This window comes from Falco peregrinus, chromosome 6 (assembly GCF_023634155.1).
Source record: "Falco peregrinus isolate bFalPer1 chromosome 6, bFalPer1.pri, whole genome shotgun sequence".
NCBI classification, from domain to species: Eukaryota; Metazoa; Chordata; class Aves; order Falconiformes; family Falconidae; genus Falco; species Falco peregrinus.
Genome location: NC_073726.1, coordinates 55,870,253 through 55,885,733, shown reverse-complemented (window position 1 = coordinate 55,885,733; position 15,481 = coordinate 55,870,253). Strand labels below are relative to the sequence as shown.

General features: G+C 48.2%; 1 protein-coding gene across 1 annotated transcript in view; it reads left to right on the top strand.

Annotated features, from left to right (window-relative positions):
• Positions 1-218: 218 nt before the first annotated feature.
• Positions 219-15,481, top strand: part of LOC129784819 (glutamate receptor ionotropic, NMDA 2B-like) — an 86,929-nt gene continuing 71,666 nt past the window's right edge. Inside the window, exon 1 of the mRNA XM_055809188.1 lies at positions 219-904. The gene's annotated coding sequence lies outside the window, so the exon portion shown is untranslated. The remainder of the gene's footprint in view (positions 905-15,481) is intronic.

The window sequence follows — 15,481 nt, the reverse complement described above, 5'->3', positions numbered from 1 at the left end:
GTGCGCCCGGCTGCGCGGAGCGCGCCCCACGCTGCCCATTGAGCCGCACGGGGCGGGCAGCGGTGCCGGCAGCACTGCAGAGGGGTGGGCACGGCCCTCGCCAGCCCTCCGGGGGCTGGGCCCGGGGGTGGGCGAAATGCTGTGCGTGCGTGGGGAGGGGGCCGCGGCGGGGGGGGGGGGCTCGCTTTCTCTCCGCGATTCACATCGCGCCCGCTTTCCCGTCTCGTATGCATGCCTATCCCGGGAATGGTGTAGTCAGCCCGTATCTGAATTATTTATAGACTCGTGCCAGCTGTTTGTTTTTTTTTAATTTTTTTAATTATTATTCCGCTTGTGTGCACTGTTAGGAAATGCGTTTTGCCTCCCTTTTTTCTCAATATATTAATGTCTTTGTTGGGGAGCGGTTTTTATCCCCTTCAGACCCCTCTAATACAAAATTGATGCTTATTTTTCCCTTCAGGAAGGGGACGCTTTGAGGATAATCATGCTTCACAGAAGAACGGCACCGACCTCCAGTTGCTTTAAACACAACCTCCTCCACTAGGGCTCCAGGGAAAAAAAAAAAGAAAAAAATAATTATAAGAATAATCATTAAAAAGGCAAAAGGAATGCTTACTCTGGAACCTGCATTTGATGATCCTCACCTCTCGCGCTGAATATCCTCTGAAGTGATTCTCTCCAGCTTTTGAATTTGCACCACTTCAAGACGCAAGATTGCCACAAAGAATCCTCTAATTTTTTTTTAAAGCCAAATAGGATTTTCTTTCAACTCATTCCCCTGCATTTGCCCCCCGACCCTTATTCTTCTTATGTGGATATGCAAGCAAGAAGAGGAGACTGGACATTCCCAACATGCTCTCTCCCTTGATCTGTCCGTCTAGAGGTTCTGCTTCTACTAACCAAGGTAGGGAAATTCCTGTTTCTGTGATTTTGCTGGCAGCTCATTTTGGTACATGGGTTTGCCCAGGGAAGACCACACACAGTAGAACAAAAGATTTGGGGATGCTGCTCTCAGCAGCAGACACAGAACGAAAAAAAAAAAAAAAAAAAAAAAAAAAGAAACATTTTTTACCAGACATGTCGATTCCCTTTTGGTTTATCAAATAGGACATGAAGAGAATGTGAGAGGGATGGTTTGAGTTACCTACTGTGTTGAGAACCAGGGGAAAGTCTCTTGTGATTCTTTTTTGGGGTGGGCAGGCGAGGTGGGGTTGGGGGAAACACGGGAGGAGGCACACGGCTTTTGAAAGGAATGAAAATGAAAATTCTTATCCATCCATCCATCCATCCATCCATCCATCCACCCACAAATTGCCTCTTTATTTTCACTGGTCCAGCGGCTCCTTGTCATGCTTTCATGTGAAAATAGAGCACATTAGGAATAGCAGTACGTAGAAACCTGCTTGTTGCCGAGAAGAGTGGTGCATTACTTAAAACCCACGCCGGCCTCTCGATCGTGAGCGGCCTAACGCGGGGGCCGGGGCTCCGGGGGGGCCGGGGCCGCCCCTGGCACCGCGGCAGGAGCCCGCCCAGCGCCGGGGCCAGTGCGCCTGCTTGCGTGGAGGTAAAGGGCTATTTTAAGTCCAAGCACGTCAAGAGACTTAACCTGAACCTACGAGGCGCTGTATTCAGGCAACTTCACGGGTTTTAATTTATCCCCGTCCCCCTGGCGCTGTCAGCAGGCATCGTGGCCCCTTTCCGCCGCCCACCCCCCCCACCCCCGCGCCTTGCACCCCGCGTCCCCACGCAGGCAGCCCCTTCCCCAGCCCACTTGGGAGGGATGCAAAATGGCTATCGTGCCGCTCGGCTGTAGAAGCGCGAGAGATACCGGTGCATCCCGACCGTAACGTGACATGTGAGTCTTTCCGTAAGATGGTGGCAAGACAAAGGGAGCGGAGCGCCGCGGGGTGCGGGAGCCCTCGGTCGCCGCGCCCCGCCGGCAGCGCCCGGCACAAGGTGTTGAACGTCTCGGGGTTATTTTAAGCCTCAGCCCGTGCCTGCCACGCCGCTTCGCCCGGCGCGCGTGGGGCTGTGCCCCCCCGCCGAGAGAGGGGGCAGAGGGGCAGGGGCGAGCTGCCGCACACCCCACCCCCCGGGGCGGACCCTCCCCACCCTTATCCTCACCGTCATCCCCGCGCCTGAGCCCCCCCGACCCACCTCCCCCTTCCTCTCGTCCCTACAGCCGACGGGAGGCCTGGCAGTGGGCGGGGGAGGGCAGTACAGAGCCAGGGGCTCACCCCTTAGCAGGAGGAGGGGGGCGGGGGGCGCCGCCGCCCCCAGCCTGCTGCCGGGCGAGCCGAGGATCGCGGCGGCGGCGGGGGCCCCGGCCCTTGAGGCCCCCGGAGCATCCTGCGGCAGGGGCGCGCCTCTCCCACCCTCTCCATCACCTTCATCCTTCCAGTGGCTCTTTCCCACATTTCTGAGGGGGCTTTGTCGGTCTATTGTTAAAAACCCCGTCGAGGGGTTGAGAGCCACCTTTCCTGCCATATTCTGGCTGTGCTTCTATAAATATCTCAGGCTTCCCAGGGTTTATCCGCGCCTGGATCCTCCCTGTCAGAGTGCTCCTTCCCTCCCGCTGCCTCCGCAAGTGGGAGTAGAAAGTTTACCTGTGCGGGGAGGAGGGCGTGTGGGAGCCTTTCTCTTGTTTTCGGGAGGAATTTCTCCAGGCCCCGCAGCTCCCTGCTGCTCCCAGATCCAGCCGGGACCCCAGCACCACTTGGAGTGGGGAATTGTAGCCCCCTCGCTCTGTTCACCCGTGGGAGCTCCTAAAAAGCACAAGCCCCCGGGGGTGGAGGTGGTGGGTGTGCCAGCAGGGTCCGGGGTGGGATGCAGGTCAAGGGGAAAGGAGGGCTGATGCTGGGCAAGCCTGGCTCAGTCCCTGCCCCTCTGCCCCCGCCCCGGGTTTTGCAGGCAGATCGGAGGGAAAGGGGGGAAGCTGCCTCTGGTGTCTGGCTAGGGTGGCAGTCCCCGACAGCTGGGTTGGACTTGTGCTTCCCTGGGGAGCGGTGCCCAGCACTGCCTGCCCTTGTGTCTGCCACAGCTGCCAGCCTGGCCTGCAGCACAGCAGGCCCAAGCAGGTGCCGCATCCCTACCATGGCCCTTCCCAGCTGTGACCTGCACCAGGTTTGGGCAGAGGCAGAGCACGGTGGATGGGAGTTGGGGAGGGGTCTTGCGGTTTTGATGCTCAGCCATGAGGGCAGTGAGCATGGCCCCGCATCCTCATCACTCAAGCGTTTAACTCCCAGTCTCTCTTGCTGCTACCTTTACCTGGGACTTTTCCCCAACTTTGCTGCCAGCTCCAGCATGGGCAAAAGGAAATGCCCTCTGATATTGCCCCCTCATCATCATGCACAGCTATCTCAGGTCTTGCAAGCAGTGCAAGGGGGCAGCTGGTCCACCCTGGGCTGGCCCTTGGGCAGGCAGGGCGGGCTGGATATGCAACAACACCAGCTCACGGGGCCCCAGTGCTTCCCCACTGCCCAAGTCCTTGGAGAGCAAAGCAGGGGCACAGCATCCTGGTGCGGGGTCACTTGGTGTGCCCCAGCTGCGGCTCTGGAGGGAGTGGCAGAGTGCTTTCTAAGATGGGAGGTGTGGGTATGGGTGGTTTTCAAGTGCTCACCCACGCCACCCCAGAGCAGCAGCTCTTACTGCCTCCCCATACCCTGCTTTCCTCTGTTCCCCCACCACACCAGCCTGTCTCCCAGTCCTGGGTGGGAGTCTCAGAGGGTTGGGACAGGATGGAGCAGGCTGAGGGCAGAGTGCGGTAACAGCCTGGGGGTGGTGAGACCCACTTCAGCTTCCTCCTGGCTCTGCCTTTGGTACACAGGGGCAGATCTCAGCAGGGAAAAGGAAAGAAGCATGGTCAAAGCTTCTCCTGTTCCTGTGGACCCTGGGCTCTGATCCAGTGACACACACCTGCTGTACCAGCCCAGCTCAGCCTGTGCCAGTCCTGGTGACTCTTGTGATCCCTTTGTCAGTGAGACCATAGCCAGGCAAAGGAAAGTGTCTGTAACAGCCCCCTGCCATCCTGGTCTGGGCAGGGTTGTCAGGATACCTGCATTGATGACCGAGTTTTACATTGTACCTGTGCATGCAAGAGCATGAAGAAATCGTGGAGAGATGGAAAATACAGAGGATGGGCAAAAATCCCAACTCTCCATGCCCGTATAATGATTTAGGCTTTGACTTGTTTTGTCCTCGCTTTGGATTACCAAGTGCCCCTGTATAAAACCTCTATCAACCTATGAACCACCACCTCATCCCCAAACCCTTGCCTACAGGGGGAAAAGCTGGTGGCATTGATTCTGTGTTTCATGTATTATGGAAGCTCAGCTGGGGCTGTTTCTTGTGCTTGTTTTAGAAGAGGGCAGGTGGACCTCATCTCTGGTGCCAGAGCCATTCTGCGCTAGTGCATGGAGCTGTGCTTGGATTCCCACGCTGGACTCGCATTGCCTGGGCTGGCACCAGGAATTGGTGTCTCTGCAGTACCATGTGGGAGGTCTAGATTTGATTCCCAGTGCTGTTTTCTCATTCCCCCAAGCTGGCAGAGGATGGGAGTGCTGTACAGACAGCACTGCTTGTCTCTGCAATGGGCTCCATTCCCCGCTCCCATCTTTTGCTCCTTAGGATGCACAAAACCTGCCTGTGTGGTAGTCCAGACAGAGGGCTGGCCCCTAGAAGTTTAATCTTCTCAGCCTTTAGGAAGGCCACAGCTCAGCTCTGCCTGTACTCATCAGCATGGCTTGGTGGGCAGCGAGGAAAGAGAATTATCTTGCAGCTGGAGAACATGCAGAGGGTTTGTTAATATTTTTTTTCTTTTCTTTGTTAAGCTGCAATTTATCACAAAGAAATGGATTAGTTTGTAGGAGAGATGGACTAGATGATCTTTTTGAGAGAGGTGGCTCCGTGTATTGTGATTGCCTAATCTACAACAGGATGCTTGCTGGTAGCATCCGCTTTGCCTGACACTGGGGCTGTAGGACTGCCTGACTCTCTTGTGATTCTGTGATTAGCCTTCTTTGAGATATATTTATACTTGATGGAAAAGCAGGGAGTGGTTGGGAGAAACATGGCTGATAAATTATCTGCTATTACCCTGATCCGTCCTCCACCCACCCATCCACAAGAATTCTTTAAACCACAGTGAATCAACTTACTCATTTTGTTGCTTCACCGCAGTCAGATGGACTAGCTACTGCCCTGGGTGCCTCCCTGCATAAGACGAAATGGCAGTTTGAAGATTGCAGCACTAAAATATGTGGAAGGGGAAGCAGAGAAGAATAAGATATTTAAAGCTAAGCATGGCCCTTCCACTACCACTGCCTTGTCTCTTCTTCTGAGCGTTGTGTTTCTGCTTCAGCTAAGTGCATCATAACAAACTAAAAAGACCGTTTCTCCAACCACAAAGGGGGTTCCACCATCCCTCTGACTTATCCACCTTGCTTGTCAGTTCATCTGAAGACAGGAGAGGAGGTTCCTGGCAGGTATGGACTGGTGCTTTCTCTGGCAAAATTAATGGCATGGTGTTAACTGCCTGGGAACCAGGAGACTGACTCAGTTGGGTTAAGTGTCAAAGCTACCCTCCACGTTGGAAAAAAAAAATCCAAATGATCCCACCCTTTATAGTTCAAGAGCTCATGGCTTCCTTAAGCCACAAACCACCAGCTCTCAGCTAGGATTGTGCATCGGCATGTGAACTGGTGTGTGTAAAAGTCGACCAAGTGCACAGTGGTGATCTGTGCGAATTAGGCAGCATACCTCCATGTGCCTGAGGTCAACTGCAGAGAAAAAAATATCTCTATGCGCTTAGAAAAAAATGAGTGGCACTAGGCAGTGTGCAAACCATGCTACGATCAAATCAATTCAAACCATGGCTAATTTGGACCTCTTGAGGCAAGGCTGCTTTTTGTTTAGTGTTTTCTTAGAAGCAGAAGAGAATGCTGGCTCTGGGCAGGAGGAGGGACTGGCTTATCTTTCTTGAATTTTTACACACACAGTGAATATGCTTAATGGGAAGGGAACAAACATTGTTTTTTCTGTACTCAGGGCCATTAAAAAAGGGGAGAGGGAAAGGGTACAGGTTCTGAGACTGTCAGCTGATACTTGCTAATACAGAGGGTATTTGCAGACTGTGAAGTGTGCTGGGTGGCTCTCTTCCCTTTCTAACGCAATCAAAGACCATGTTTCAGGGCCACCTATGGATTGATCAAGCATCTGGGGAAAAACAGAAATTACAAACGAGAGCCTGGCTACTGGCTCAAAGTGAAAGGGATACAAAGCTGAGACCTCTGCAGCACTGACTCCCTATACCTCTAACCCCATCCACAAGGAAGGTTCAAAACTAAAGAGAGTCACTGAAAGTGGCTTCAGGTAAAATGCTAGGTAGGCATCTCTGAGTACTGAAGATGTTTCTGTATTCCCAGAGAACACAGTGTGTCAATAATATTGGTGTGCATGGTTGTGCTGAAACATTTCTAGGGAACAAATACTTCTAGGGGAAAACCAGGAATTTGGTCTTCATGGTCTGTTTGGTGGCTTGTCTCTGCTAATTGCTCATCCACCAAAACAGGTGTGGGGCCAGCAGTTTATCTGACTTGGCTAATCCTTGAGACTTTATTCTGTCACTCCCCTTCTCACCTCTGGCATGGGAGGCATGTAGGAGCTCATGTCCAGTTAACTCTTCATGTGCCAGACTCGTAAATTACTTCTCAAGAAAGCAGTCAGCCTGCACTACTTGCCTGTGTGTAGCTATCTAGTTGTGAAATGGGAACAGTTTTTGCTTACTACATTCCTGGTCTGGATTTGAACCACTGATCAAAAAAATTAATCACTCCAGCTATCACCATCACCATCACTCTAGCTATCACTGGACCTGCTGTCCAGCCCATGTGTGAGCTCCGTCTGCAATCCTCTTTTGTTCAAAACAGTGAAATGAAATATCTAACACCTATTTACAGTGATTAAGCCCTGCTTAGATAACTGCATTCTGTTTGGGGGCTGCACTTCTAAAAGAGGGAAGGACTGAGGACAGTGTGGGGGAGTGAACAAAGACAATGATCACAGATCAGAGAAAACAAGACCTGCAAAGAAAGGTTGGGAGAGCCAGGCAAGCTCAGTCTGGAGAAAAGACAACTGTGGGTGGATACCTAACTGTCTGCAAATACATAAAAGACTGTTACAGAAAGAGGACAGGGGCCAATTATCCTCATTAGTCACCAAGGACAGATCAGGAAATAAATTAGTTTAAGATGAAGCAGAAAGAATACAGATTGAACGTCAAATTAAATGTTTACTGCAATAATGGTTTAGTGACAGTAGAAGATACTGATAAACGTGGCAGAACGGCTGTGACTGAAGATATTTAAAGCTAGATGTAGGTGCTGAACTTTCAGTATTGTGTATCTAATAAAATCTGTCTCCAGTAATCATGATATTTGCATGCCTAACCAAACAACTTTGGAAGAAAGATAACGAGATTGATCTGCTGTGTGTGCAGGAGGGAGGCACTGACTGTCCCACTGGAGGAAACCCTCCCTGCCACCCAACGTGCTCCAAATCTCATGTGGTACCTGTAAGAGTCAACATGATGGTGTTGACTGGTGGCACAGCTTAGGTGTATGGGGAACTCCCCAAAGATGTCTGGTTTTCAAAACCTCTGGTATGTTGTGACAGCACATCCTGTCCTGGGGGACGGCTAGAGCATCACTATAGAAATTTGTGCAGAAGAGACTTACAAACCTGTCCCATGCAAATGATGATTTAACATTTGCAGGCCCCATTCTGGAATCCTGGGATGTTGGGCTGTTCTATGCCCCTGTCATTAAGAAGCGTCACCCATCTGTAGCCACTGCTTTCAAGGTTTTGCACTATCACAGCATCTGAATAGCTAGTGTGCCAAAACCTGATACTGCAAGGGGATCAGATGTGTATTGTCACATACTGAATGATGTGAAAATAGCACCTTGCTATTTCATGATGTCATTCTTTTGTCTTGCAAGACGAGCTACAGTTTAAAGGTGCCTTCTGTTTGCTCACCTTTGCTGCTTCCAGAAGATAAAATGGGGTTTGAGGAACCATGAGCATTGTGGTTTCTGAGAATCATCGCTTCACTAGCCAGCCTTCACAGCTGCATCTCTCTGTGCTCTTGAGTTGGAGGAGCTTCTTCTGCACTGTTAGGGTTTGGGTGAGCTGCTCTCTTAATGGGTTCAGAGACTCTGACCCTACCAGTCAGGTATTGACTCTGAGTCTGTAGAGATACCCCTGCTGGTGTCTGAGGGGGCTGAAAGTGCCATTTTGAGACTGTGAGTTCGGCCAGCATAGGGAATGTGCTGTGTGGCCTAAAACCTATGCCAGTTTATATCCTCCTGTGCAGCAGCAGAAGTGGGGACTGTGGTACAACCTTGCTGGTGGATTACACTATTTTTTAGCAGAGCAACAAGCATGTAATCCTGACCACTGGTGGTTTTTGTAAGAGTCAGGAAATTTCTATACAGATGTCCAGACAAACTCAAATTCAAATGGAGGAAATGACGTGATAATCTCTCTTTCATATTACACTTGGATTTAACATTTTTATTTAACTTCTTTTCCTAATCTCTTAGGGTTGCCACATACTGTTGAGGAGCTAATATACAAAACTCTCATGTGGATGTGGTTTCTAGCATGTATGATCTCTGAAGAATTTGGGGGATTTTGCAAAAGGAAACAAATGTAAAACTTATTAAGTTCACCATTTCAAAACAGACAGGGAGGTGAGATGGTTACTAGGAGCCAGCTGAGACAGATAATATTTGGTGTCATGAACCCACTGATAATTTACTAGCACAAATGCCATGTCCTACATCACAGCTGATTGCCTAATGAACAGAAAATTGTTTTCAGGTGATAGGCATAATAGCCTAATGATAGCTGAAGATAGCAGTGGGGGTGCATTGCCTCTGGCTGTGTGCTATGAATGGGACACAGGGGGATACGGGTAGGTGAGAGGTTGTAGTCTGTCATAATGAGGGACTGTGGTTTTCCTCTGTCACAAGGGACTTTTGCTATTCCAGCATCCCCAGCTGGGAATGAGGTCCTGGAGATACACAGCGGGTGTTTGCAATGTGAAAGATGAAGGTCCTAAATGAATACTGTCTTGAAATGAATTGCAGAAGATCTGCTAGAAGCCTAAAACTGGCTCTGCTTCCAAGGGCAATTCTAAATCTGCACAGCATCTGGGGGCAGGTGGTTTTGAAGCCTGTGCAGTGAGAAGAACGGCTCCACTGCCGTACGGAAAGGTGTAGGGATGTTGCCAGCTGCTCCAGGAAGAGGATGGCAAAAGGCTCGCTGCTGTGCATCTCTTTGTGCCAGGTAAAATGGGATGTTAATTAATTGCACATGACTGGATTGCTGGGGTATTTCTGTCACGGGACTCTGCTGAGAAATGCATTTGAAGTGCATTGTGGTAGAGGAAGCACACAACGCACTAGCTTGCAGCTACTTGCACGTAGGCATAGGCTTGTGTGGCAAGCGTGCGGGAGAGCTCTGCATATCCCTGCATCCCTCTCTATCCACTTCTATAGTTCTCTGTTATTGCTGGCTGCTGTAGTCAGTGGCCTAAGTATCTCAGGGGAGATTCCCTCATGTCAGACGTGTTTCAGCGGAGGCAAGCTGAAACATCAGCAGCTGACAATCCCCAAGGGAGAATCTAATGAAAACGACAGAATGACATAATCTGTTCTCATAGTCTTTCCTCTACAGCTCTCCGCGTTTTTGATGCAACTTGAAATCACCCTCTAATTTATTACTGAAAAGGTGAATATTATATATAATTAAAATTGTAAAGATAGTGCCCTGAAATGTTGAAAGTCAAAATACAAAAGCAGCTTGGATGTGGTCTGAGGTACCACATATTTGAGTATTCTGGGAGGAAGCTTTTAAGACTCCATCTGGTAGTAACAAAGTAAATGCCACAAAAGCATAAATGGAATCTCAGAAAAGACATTGCAATTGTTTCATTACGTGATGGGGGGGCCTGTGCTCTAAACAGGAGGGGATAAAAACTAAGTAGATTAGAAAAACAGGATAACTGTGGGATGGCTGCCTTGAAAGATACAGTGACTCTTACAGAAAGCTCACTTTGAATTCCTGGTTTGAAAGTTCACAAACTTTCAAGCCAGGGATTCAGAGAGAGCTGTAAAGATGCTGCTTTATCCACTTTTAATTTGTACCATTTCAATGGGGAGCAAAGGGGCTAAAAGGCGCTCTGAACTTCAGGGCTCTGAGAACTTTGCAGGAGCTGAATGCCTGTGCCTTGTCACTCTCTGAAGCAGAAGCTGGATACCCACAGCGGGTATCTTACATGAGCAACCCTTTCTGTGCAATGCTGGGGTTTTTCTTTTACTGGAGGGAGTAATAACTTTCAGAAACCAGGAGATACACAGTAGGAGGTGAGTGTTGGTTAATGACATACCTCACCCTAATAGTCTTAAACTTTTTTTTTTGGGGTTTTTTTTTTTGTTAGGACAGTGAGATGAAATAATGTTCCCTGTTCACAGTTTGTTGGAGAGATCCCCAACTTCAGCTTTTGACATTAGAGATGGTGATCAAGGTTTTTGACAGGGGAGGTTTGTAACGGAGGGTTTACGCCCCCCACCCCCCCCCCATGTCATAGATTTTGCTAGTTCTGCACTGAAATTAATTAGAACATTTGATGTGTTTTCATGAAAAAGCAGAGAAAAGCCCAGAATAGCTAGCAGCCTGGTAAGCAGAAAAGTAACTGGGTTTTGGGTAATGCATTTCTATTCTGTATACTTTGGAGTGAGGACTTGTCCCCAGAGTTGTCCTAGCCAACAAGAGGGCCCAGACTACTGGGTCTCTGCAGTAATGCTTTCTCAGTTGGAGCTTTTCCAGTTGGAGCTGTTCTAATTTATATAAATGCCTATTCATTGTGCTGGAGAGAGAATACTCTTAACGACTGGGCTGTGGAGGTAGTTTGTTTCTTTGGCCCGATAGATAAGTAATTACTTATCCAAAGGGAAATGACTTCAGCAGGAAAGAAACAGAGAAGTAGGCTCCATAGCCCAGAGACTGTGGAGTCCTCTGAGATACAGGAGACTGGACCCAATTCTCCCTCCAAATCAGGCAGTGTAGATTTGTTCTTGTTCTGCTTTGGATGCATTTGTGTTTCCCAGTGACAACAAAATGTTTCATTTAGCATCCAGCTCCAGTGCTGACTCCAGGTGGAAGAAAAAGTGACAGGAGGAGGTGAATTCCCAGGGAACAAAGACCTGATCCTCACGCAAATGCTCTTGAACAAAGGATGAGGGATGAGAACCTCAGAGGCTCTGAGACAGGAAACCAGAGTTACTGCTTCAATGAAAATTTTTATAATTTTTTATAATGTGCAGGTAGCTCTTTAAAGTTGTCTCAAGATCTTTAAAATACTTGGGATTTTCATTCCTGCAGTTTGTATCCCTTTGTATATCCCCCCTCATTATTTATTTTACATTTGCTTTTAGAAGCTTGGTGAGACGTTTGATGTTTAAATGGAGAGGGGAGTTTTTCCAGAATATAACACTAGCTGTGGGAGACTTCTTTCCAGAGGATCTCCAGGGAGTCAGTAGAGAAAGCGGGGGCCCTTTGAAGGGCAGTGTAGAGCAGGAGCCCAGTGGATATGCTCCAGCTTGCCCTTTGGAGAAGCTAATCACTATTGACTACAAAAGCAGCCTACATAGGTGAGTTTCCTAAGAACTTTTAAAGTTCTTTTTTTGTTCTGTGTGTATGCATGTTAAGGGTGTACAGGGTTGGGGACTGGAAAAAGACAGGAGTTGTATTAAATTATCCCTCTTCATCACCCAGTTTGGAAAACAGTCACGGTCCAGGAGGAATCTGACGTTTTCTAATCCCTGATCCTCTGTCTTGTATTTTTCCATTGCAAGAAAACTGGCTACCTGATAGCCCACCTCTTTTTGAACGTGAAGGCCTGGAGATCCCTCAGTCTGGGTCCGATGTAAGCAGTTCCCAAACATGATTTGAATTTGCAAGAAACAGCAGTGTCTGTATAGCTCAGCCCAGCCATGATCTCTGGACTTCTCAGGTCTTTTTTTCAGGCTAGAGTGGCAAGCTGGCACATGAGGTCCCTTGACTTGACCACGTATCGTAGGACTGGTCCTTGGCACCTCACAGAGTAGTGCCTCTCAGGATGCAGCAGGAAGGCTAAGGAGAGATGTCTAGGGCTTTCTTGTTCTATAACCACTGTGTGCCAGGAGGAAGCTGGTGTAAGAATGACATTTAATTATATGTCTTTGTACATCTTTGCCTGCATGCATTTAGAAGTGTTGCCTGTCTCCACCAAGGTAGATTTTTCATAAGAAAATATTGCTAGCATGATGAAGCATAAAAATCAAATAAACCAGAAAATTAGAGAGAAGGCTTGCCCTGGCAGTCTAACTGTGTTGTTTTAAGTGCTTAGGGTAATACAGAAATTCATGTGTTTTTGACATGACAGTCTCCTGTGATACTGTGGTTTGGCAACTGTGGCAGCACAAATTGTGATGTGTACCTACACACGGGTTCAGCTGCAGCCCAGAGCCTGGATCCAGTGTCCCTTTGAAGTCAGGTAGAATCTTGGCATTGATTGGGGTGAGGATTGGATCGAGGGGGTCTGCTCTGTGGTACAAGATGCAAGGGCTTGCAATATTTCTTTGAATCAACTTCATTTCAAAGCATTATTGTTTATAAATTTGTTCACTTTTGTCATCTGAGAAACATCTTAAAGAGCTATTGGGGTACTGCCTAGGCTGCTGTTTGATGACTGCAATGAATGCTGCATAAATCCTTGATGTTACTTGCATCCAATGGGTGTTATTTTTTGTCTTTGTATCTGAATATTTCCTTGGTTTTGAAGTATTAAATTACATGATTTCAAGGATACCAACAGATTCATCAAAATTTCTTTTGCTGTATAAATTTTCAGGTGTTTTCTTGATCACCTAAGATACTGCTTTTCCTGCAGTATAAAACAGAAATAAGTATAGAATCTGGTTGACATTCAGTTTTGGGATCAGATTAAGTTGTGTCGAGTTTCCTCCCCCAAATCCTCATGGATCATGGACTGTGCCTGGAGGAGAAAAATCAATGACTGTCTGGTAAGAACTGCTTAAAATGGCTGTATTTGGCATAGCTGAAATTTCCATTTGAACAGAATCAGAGTCTTTTAAAGCAAATTAATGGTGTTTTCTCATAATCTGAATGACTTTGAAAGATGGTTTAAAAGTTGCAGGAGAAAACTTGATGGAAAAATTATAGAACTTGGTTTTACTGTCAGAGATCCAGAGGGAGAGGAAAAAACAATGTGTTGAAGACCTAAATTCCCTTTCAAACCCCTAACTTCCCGTATTATAGGATGTCGAAATATTTAGTGAACTTAAAGGAGATGGCAGAAAGACTGTGTTTGGTCCAGTGCTCCTCCTGGATATGTCAAATCTGCATGTTCTTTAGGTGAAGCCTGGGTGTTTAGGGAATTTCATATGCAAAAGGCTCAGCTTGAACCTTGGCTTTACTGAAACGCCACACTTACTACACCAGCTAAAGAAATATAGAACTTGGATGAAAGCATCCAGAGATAGTCTGTTCAATGGAAGATCAGCATAGTAATGTAAAGAGAAGGCAAGTTTCACTTGGAAGCAGTGGGTTAAGCTGTGCCTCTTAATATAACTGGAAATGGAACATTACACATTCATACCAGTAAATAGAAGAACATACTGGGGAACAGCCATACAACCTTGAGCAGCATTTGCAGTGCACTGAATGGATGGAGTTCCTTGGTGCAAAGCTGGAGGGCTTGGAGAAGATGTAATTAAGAATTGTCTCATTGCTTGCTAGAGCAAGATGGTAAGAGCCACGCTAAGGTTTTTCTTGGCTATAGTCAGCTCTCAGTTGGCTGAAGCCAAGCTGACCTTCTCCATCCTGCCTGAGCTGGTTTAGTATATGCTGATCAGCATTTGGCAGAAAGTGGCCATCCTTGGTCTGTGCCAGGAGATACAGTCAGGTGGCTTGGCTGGAGTTCCATTCCTGTAGATGTATGCATAGGTCTGGTCTTTCTTTTCAGGCTAAAAGCATCCCAAGATCTTGTAGACCAGTCCCCTGCAAGGGGGACTCATGGGCTTCAAGTAAGTGCAAAGTGTAGAGGTGGGAGAGGTGTATGTGTACATCTGTGCCATCCCATGTTTTCTGAACCCAAAGGATGGGTACTCTGTAGTTCTGTACTTCTATTCAGTCTTTTTTTTTTTTTTTTTTTTCTTTCCCCTCTGCTCAAACTGATGCTGTTACTTGTAGCAAGGATCTTTGTGGTGGCGCTAATGACTGTCATAAATCCAGCCAATTCACACACACTGTGGCTTTTCAAGTGACTTGAGTTGTGCTAAGCCTCTTCCCTCACTTCTTTCTGGAAAGTTAAGCAGAAGACCTTCTCTTGCTGCTAGTGAGGAGGAAGTGGGCTGACATGGGTCATGAAAATAGGTGGTGGCAGGAGGGCAGATTTATATACCTTATTGGACTTTCACTGGCAGTAAATTGCATTCTGGTCCTGGGAAAGCCTGGACCATGAAAGACTGAGAGAGCTGACTCGTAAATTTATCCACACTAGCAGTACATGTGCATGGGAGAGGGTATGGGGGAAAAACTGGTGCTTTATTTTCCTCTGTTTTCTGGGGAGAGGGAAACTGATGCTACAGCCTGCTCAGTGTGGTTAGATGTGCCCCCTGCCCCACCCTTTCCTCTGGGGACCAGAGCAGAGTGGGACCAGGCATAGCGAGAGGCACAGTGGCAAGGACTACTGACCTGTTTGATTTAGATGCTGCTAAGCTGTAGCTGCCTTGTGGCTAGTGGAAGGAGGACTGGGCTGAGCAGCATCTCCCCCACAGAGCTGAAGAACAGCAGAGGCAATGCATCAACGCTGCCCGGTGCTAGGTCTTCATCCACCACTGACCCTATGGCATGTCACGTTCCCCTTGCTCCTCCATCCTCTTCTGTTCTTCAGGCTGGACAAGCCCAACTGGACTTTGATGCCATGACCCCCAGCTCAGGGTCAGGGCAGCTCTGCAGGTGATGGGTGTGGTTGGGGGGGGAGGGGCAAAGCCATCCTGTTTTAGTGCCTTTAGACTAGTTTGGGAGCTGTTGGAGGTGCTGGTGTCTGTAGGGGAGCTGCTGGGGGGCAGGGGAAGAGTTTTGGAGGAGATTTCAGAGGGACAAGATTTGGAGGAGGGGGAAGGTTTCTTCTACATCCTAAAAAAATCTTTGCACCCAGGTCCTGCTTCTGTAACTACCCAGTGCTCAGGAAGTGTCTGGGGTGCACCTCTGTGATGTCTCACAGACAGGTTTTGAAGAAGCCTCCCCTGCCTTTGAGATGGAGGAGGAGGAGCGGAGCCTTTGACACCGTGGTTTGAAAGAAGCTAGTGTCCAGGCTATTGGGAAAGCCATGCCCACTTTGAGGGTGTGTATG